The 7,452-nt window shown below is 42.9% G+C and overlaps 1 long non-coding RNA gene across 1 annotated transcript in view; it reads left to right on the forward strand.

Moving 5' to 3' along the window:
- LOC136673251 (uncharacterized) overlaps nt 1-2,308 on the forward strand; it is a 12,555-nt gene extending 10,247 nt beyond the window's left edge. The window contains exons 4-5 of the long non-coding RNA XR_010795913.1: nt 446-492; nt 1,936-2,308. This is a non-coding gene — a long non-coding RNA (uncharacterized lncRNA). The remainder of the gene's footprint in view (nt 1-445; nt 493-1,935) is intronic.
- The last annotated feature ends 5,144 nt before the right edge of the window (nt 2,309-7,452 follow it).

Raw genomic sequence — 7,452 nt, forward strand, 5'->3', positions numbered from 1 at the left:
CACTGGCTCCGAGTGTGACTCGCAGAACTGTGGGTGTGAGTGTCTTCGCGTCTGAACTCTCACGCGGGGAATTAGCCCGGGGGGAATTAGTTTACGTCCCAGTAAACATTTAGCCGTGGATTCAACGTCCCAACAAATACGTTCAAAAGACGACCATCTTATTAAGATGGATTTTGGACGTTTAATATATGCCCTTGATGGACTGACTATTTTTAGACTTATTTTGAACGTCCAGGGACGTTCCTTGTTTACTGGGTTGGCTGAAGGGACCAGTGTGGGCTACGCCACTGTGAGTGGAAGGGAAGGAAATGAATGCTGGTCACCAAACAAACATGAAATATATACATATAAGTCGAGTCCAAGTCATTTGAAGGCAACTCTCAAGTGGAGTCACAGTTTAATCCCTAATTCTGGCCTTTTATTTGTCGTGTTTTCTATTTTACAGACTGCAAATGAAGTCTCTTCTGACTGGCTAGGCCTCGATGTGACCAGGTAAGTAGTTCTGCCTCAACACCAACACACTTGAATCATGCAGTTTCTTAATTTTGAACAGAGCTAATGCTTACAGGCTTAAAGGATGATTTAGGCTTCTGCTTTGACTCAAATCAATGACAAAACTTTTGACAGTATATATATATATATATATATATATATATATATATATATATATATATATATATATAAACTGGACCCAGTGATCCTGTTGATTTCAATGGGAAAACCTGTGGTCAATCATGTCACTTCCCATGCAATGAATCCCAGCAAAGTGAATCTCCAGCATGCCGTTCAAACAACCGTGCAGTCTGTAGGAGCTGTTAAAGATGAAGAATGAAGATGTTTTAGTTCTCTCACCATTGCTGTAGAATATTTCTGTTCTAGCCATAAACTGTCTCTGTAACTCTGTAATTATATGCGATAGTGTAAGCTATAGTTTATATCATAAATTATAATTCTCCTCATATTTCCAGCAACAGCGTTTTCTTCATTCTGCGTTTTCTGCTTTTAGCAAGTTGAGCCAGACATTGACTGTACTCTTTTACAAATAAACAGTGGCTATACTTTGAGGTAGGCATTAAATCTTCGCTGAAGAAACAGATGGATTTGAACGTCACACAAGAAGGCATTACAAGTCAATCAAAGAATATTGGAAATAAAACATCTTACAAGAATTAGTCAAATAAACAGCAGTAGACGCATGTAATCAATTTTACTGCTTCTTGAACAGCTGTGTAAAATAAATATACAGTTTTCACCGCGATTAACAGACTATACTTTTCATTGTCACAAGCTGGTCAAAGCCATTTTGATTATACTGAGTTTCTTCAAACATTACAGCACAGTGTTATGGGTCACAGTTTTATCACGTCATCCTTAGCACTGGAGTGGAAAAAAACTTATTTCTAAACTAAGATTGAGGATCAGATGGCAGAAGAGAGCCAGGGCTGTGACGTAATCAGAAACGGTTTGGAAAAACTTTTATTATTGGTACGCTTTGGAAGGCAAATACAGGAGGCCTGGGCAAAACACGCCAAAGATGCATGAGTGCCCTTCGCTGTTGTGAGTATTTATATGGCATCATTCTGTAATTACAACCCAACACCACTAGGGCTGAATATATATATCTCCCTCGACACTATGTAGTGCACAGTGGTGTAGTGATATTAGTTCATAATCTATGATGTACAGTATGTAGGGAGTAGGGCACTATTTGGAACATTCATTCATTATCTGTAAGTGCTTATCCAATTCAGGGTCACGGTGGGTCCAGAGCCTACCTGGAATTATTGGGCGCAAGGCGTGAATACACCCTGGAGGGGGCGCCAGTCCTTCACAGGGCAACACACACACACACATTCACTCACACACTCACTCCTACAGACACTTTTTAAGTTGCCAATCCACCAACATGTGTTTTTGGACTGTGGGAGGAAACAGGAGCACCCGGAGGAAACCCACGCGGACACAGGGAGAACACACCAAACTCCTCACAGACAGTCACCCGGAGGAAACCCACGCGGACACAGGGAGAACACACCAAACTCCTCACAGTCACCCGGAGGAAACCCACGCGGACACAGGGAGAACACACCAAACTCCTCACAGACAGTCACCTTGAGCGGGAATCGAATCCACAACCTCCAGGTCCCTGGAGCTGTGTGACTGTGACCTACCAGCTACACCACCGTGCCGCCCTACTATTTGGAACAGAGTGTAGTTAAAATGTGACATCAGGAAAGAAGCAAATACAAATCCAACATATTTCCCCCGTGTGTTTGTAGTGAGGGTTTTTATTGGAGGGCTCCATATTTTTCCCTGAAATTGTTCCACATCTTACTGTGAAAACCGATGTGTGAGGAAATCTCCCATCATTGTAACACTCTGTAATCTTTAAATATTAAAGATATTTCATTATTCAGTATTAAATATCTTTAATATTTCATGTAGTATTTTGTGTTTATTAAGTTCCTTCTAAATTTTGTACATCTAAGAACACGAAGCCACACATTTGCACATATGGTAATTAATAAAATGAGGAATGGAAATGATTGTTTTTTAGTTGATTGTGATTTTAAAACTGGCCCTCAAGTTTAACTTTAATCAGACTCTCCTCAGACCTCCACCGACGCTGTAAAATCTCCCTTCACCCTCAAACGGCTGATTAATTTTATGTATATGCAAATGAGCTGCGGGTCCTGAGCACATAACCAGGCAATAATTTCAGGTGAGGATGCAATTAATTTAATTTAACAACAGTTATTAAAGTGGACTTATCCAGTTTGAGGGGATTAGGGCCGCTCTCGGGCCCCAGCTCTGCGTCCATCTCATAAATATCCTGGAGGTGACAGGATTCAGACGGCTCTGGCTCCATTACTCTCTTGGACGTGCGGAGTGGTCAGCGTCCTCTGATGGACATCACGACGGGCTTTCGGACTCGGTAATTATAAAGACGATTTAAACGAGTAGTCTGGATTACAGTAACCTCACACGGCTTGCCAGTGTTTCTCAATATGCGTTCATGTCTGATCTTGTGGACTTGGGAAATATCATCAGTCGCAGCCCAAGTACTGTTCCATTTAAAAGTCCACATCTAGCCAAGTACAGACAAATACTCGGATGTGTTCTTGTGTCGGCCTATATTATCAAGGGTGTATTGAAACGTGACTTCTGTAGACTACATCTGTAGTCAGATATCCCAGAATGCATTTCGCAACAACAGCTCGATGGGTTTTTTCAACGCCACTGAGATGGTAAATCATCAAGTATGCTGGCGTTCCAACTGCAGATTGACCATACAGTGTCCTTGGGAGTTTCCCAGCCTGTACTACTGAGTATAGCGCTCCGAACTTGGCATACTTTGTATTGAGAAAATGCTTCAGATTGCTTCTGGGCCTAAATAAACATGTCACAGGAGTGTCTGCAGGTTTTATAGCAGTGCTAGTACACTGTGCGAAGCCAGCTCCTCTTGAGGAATGTTAAAACGCTGTAGGTCACCTGGACTCACCTGTACTCACCTGTTCAGCCTCAGGGCTGATCCATAGCTCCAAGGAACAGGGAGACGTGGAAAACTGCAAGTTTAGGCTACCACAAGTTTGGGGAAGAAATGAGCATCAGGATAGAGCACACACACACACACACCTCATTTACTTTCATTTCTAAACGAATGAAACAAGTGAGATTTTTCAAGGTTCTTTACAAAGTCCTGATTTTTTTTTGGTCATTCTTGTCCTAGAAACGTGGAAAAAATCTCTCTCTCTCTCTCTCTCTCGCTTTAAGAGCCCTAAAGCACAACTTCGCTGACTCAACACAAAATTTCTAACAGTCTCTCTCTCTCTTGCTCTCTCTCACTCACTCACTCACTCACTCACTCACAGACACTCTCTCTCTCATTTACTGTCTATCACACACTCTCCTAATCGGAAGAGTTTTGTGTCTATGGAAATGTAAAGGGTAAATTGAACAAAACACAGAGACAGACACACACACATACACACACACACACACACACACAGGCAAATGTGATTTACGAGCCCCTAAACTAACTTCAAGTACCCTTCCGCCAAATCCCTGCAGCTTGTGTGTGTGTGTGTGTGTGTGTGTGTGTGTGTGTGTGTGTGTGTGTGTGTGTGTGTGACAGAGACAGGTGGCCTGAAATGATGGATGTGATGATAAAGTTTTCCATATTCCTCCGGTGTTCCATGGTTTGAAGGTGTGGGGGTGTAGGAGAAGGGAATGTGGTATAGATTCAACTGCACGTTCAGATAAAGAGTGGGTGAAAGGGTCATGGTTTAAGGTTAAAGGTATGAGAGTTTTTAATGTGGCTGGAGTGTGTGGAGTGGCGACATCTCACAGGACACACCCTTAACAGTGGAGCCCCATAACATTACAGAGGGATTATTTTGAATGTCCCACCTGGGGGCGCTGCAGGTGTGAGTGACTGCGTGAGTTGAGCGTGTGAAAGAAATAATAAAGATGATGATGGTGGAGGTGATGGTCCTTGTTCTGGCTGTGGTGCGGGAGTGGACGATCGAGGTTGCGAAAGACTTCCCGAAAGAAGGAGAGAGAGAGACTCACTGGGTCATCAGTTTCTTTCATTAGAGTTATTGCTTTTCTTTGGTTTTCAAGCAGCGAGATGAAATTCAATTTACTGCAGGGTTAAGGTTCCTCTCTCTGTCTCTCTCTCTCTCTCTCTGTGTCTCTCTCTCTCTCACACACACACACAGACACGCACGAAAGGAAACCCCCACACAGTGACAGGAAAGAGAGAACCCAGAGCTTTCAGATGTGTTTAAGAGCCGAGACCAATATTTCCCCGCGCTGTCAAACTAACTCTGTCCTAAAGGTGGAGAAGCCTGAGAGGAATGGGCTTTTATCCGCTGTTTGACATGTTAAAGAGGTCGTAATTATTCCTGCACTCCTCCTCGGTGGAGATGAAGGACAGAGAGAGGGAGAGAGAGAGAGAGGGAGGGATGTGTGTAAGGTCGCCTGTGGCCACAGTCCAGAGGAAATTGCTTCAGATTCTTAAAATGTACTTATTTTCTCCTCTAAAGCGTCTGATGGTTGTCTCTGTGATAACAGCTCTCTCTCTCTCTCTCTCTCTCTCTCTCTCTCTCTCTCTCTCTCTCTCTCTCATATATATACACACACACACACTCGTTCATCATCATCCCTCTCTCCTTCCCTCCGACACAGCTTCTGCATTTTCACAGCTAAGCAGAGTGAGTGTCTCAGGGGACGGTAATGTCCCTCTGCTGTGAAACTGGGTCAGTCCTCATCCCGCACACACTCCACACACACGGAATCTCACATCCGGGGTCACGGGAATTATTAAGGAAGAACACGAGTCTGCCGAAGAGGTCCGGATTATACGGACACGGTAATCCCTCAAATTCGGACTTAGTTTAACCGGATTAAACTCTCTCTGGGACATTACCGTCAGAGCCGCTGTGCGAGACCCTCCTGATGTTTAACATTGAACAGCTCAGACACTGTTTATGTTCACATCTGTCTCACAGCAGCAACACCGAGGGCCACAGGGGGGGAGTAACACAGTGACAGCGGTGGTGATGATGATGATGATGATGATAGTGATGAAGTTTATGTAGGTGATGATGATGGTGGTGATAGTGATGAATGTGTTGTTGTCCTTTTTTGTGTTTATTCACAAGTGGGGGTGGTTAACGTATAGAGAAAGCCTATATTACACTCACACACACACACACACACACAGTTTTAATATAAGTACTGAGGGGAGTGTATAATTGTACAGTTCACACCTTCCACCCTAATGAAACCCAACACCAAGCACACACACACACACACACACACGTGTTATACAACACTGATGCCTGTGTGTGTGTGTGTGTGGAATAACACACAACAGGTGTGGAAGTGTGTGCGATTTCATAAGGATTTTTCTTGTGTGTTAACACTGCCATAATCTCTCTCTCTCTCTCTCTCTCTCTCTCCCTTCCTCCCTCTCTCTCTCTCTCTCTCTCTCTCTCTCTCTCTCTCTCTCTATCCCTCCCTTCCTCCCTCTCTCTCTCTCTCTCTCTCTCTCTAGTCATGCTAAGATGTTGACGCCCAAAATCAGCAGCTGTCCACTTTTGTGTATAAATGTGTGTGTGTGTGAAGGAATCTGAGTGAATGTGAATTGTTTTTGCTTATGATAGAAATGTAAGCAGATTTAATAGCATTTCCATGGTGTCCTTAGGCTCATGTGCAGCTGCTCACTAATAAAAATCTATAATAATGTGTATATATATTTCTCAGGTGGCTAAGCTCTATCTCTCTCTCTCTTTATCTCTCTCTCTGTCTCTCTCTCTCTGTGCGTGTGTGTGTGTGTGTGTGTTGTGATTAATCTGGCTTCTTCCTCAGTGGAGCATGACGATACAGCAATGAAAACACACACTGTTTATGTTCTCTCTCTCTGTCTCACACACTTACACACACACACGTACAGATCCAGATGTTGTTAGAGCTGTTCTTGCTGAACATGGTCTGAAATGAACGTGGAACCGGTTCTAGGAGACGTTACGCTTTATTGAGCAAAGTTGTGTTTGGCCTCTGTGTGCATGTGTGTTTGTGTGTGTATGTGTGTATGAGGATAGAGGGGGGGAGTTTGGTTTTGGCCGGAGTGTAAAGGCTCAGTCTCACTTGTGTGTGTTACGAAATGTTCATGAATACCCTCAGAGTTTTGTTAACCTCATATCTGCACTTTTGATGTTTTTAAATGTTTTATGTCGTTTGAAAACCTCAGCTTCACCTTCACTTTGTGTCAGAGTTTCTTAAAGAACAGGTTTGCTCTGAAACTGTGTAAAGACAGTGTAGACAATTCTGGGGAGCTACTGTTTTCACAGCAAAACAAACTCCCCCTTGTGTTTGTTTTCATTCTGAAGCCCCACATCTTTTAAGGTGGAATGATGTGTTTGACTTAGAAGTGACTGTAGCTTGTTGGTGGATGAAGTTTAACTTGTCTTTAAGTCTTTATTCATTGTTTAAATTACAACAGAATCTCATTTGTAACTCAAATTGTTGAGTTATTTTTGTAACGCTTTCAATTGGTGTTCATGTAGTTAGCATTCTCCTTAATTTAGAGTCAGTTGAACCTTAAGTAATGTAACTGAAACAGCACAAATAAGTCAGGGTTACCCACCTATGGAGCTGGAGCATCCTCATCTCCTGAGACACAGACACAGACCTGAGCCAGTTCCGACAGAGACACTTCCCATTTACAGAGACAGGGCTGTGTACAAACACTGGAGCTTTTTACAGTGAGAACAGAGCAGGGAGCAGCAAATGATGAGGAAACATTCTCTGAATTTTATATAAAGTATTTTGGATTAAAATCACTTTTGTCACCTTTAAGAATAAAAACATGATCTTACACCTAAAGTTAACGTTAAAAAAGTTCTGTCTCTCTGAGGGGCTGCTTTGATTTTGGAGATATTAGGT

The sequence above is a fragment of the Hoplias malabaricus genome, chromosome 2 (assembly GCF_029633855.1).
Source record: "Hoplias malabaricus isolate fHopMal1 chromosome 2, fHopMal1.hap1, whole genome shotgun sequence".
NCBI classification, from domain to species: domain Eukaryota; kingdom Metazoa; phylum Chordata; class Actinopteri; order Characiformes; family Erythrinidae; genus Hoplias; species Hoplias malabaricus.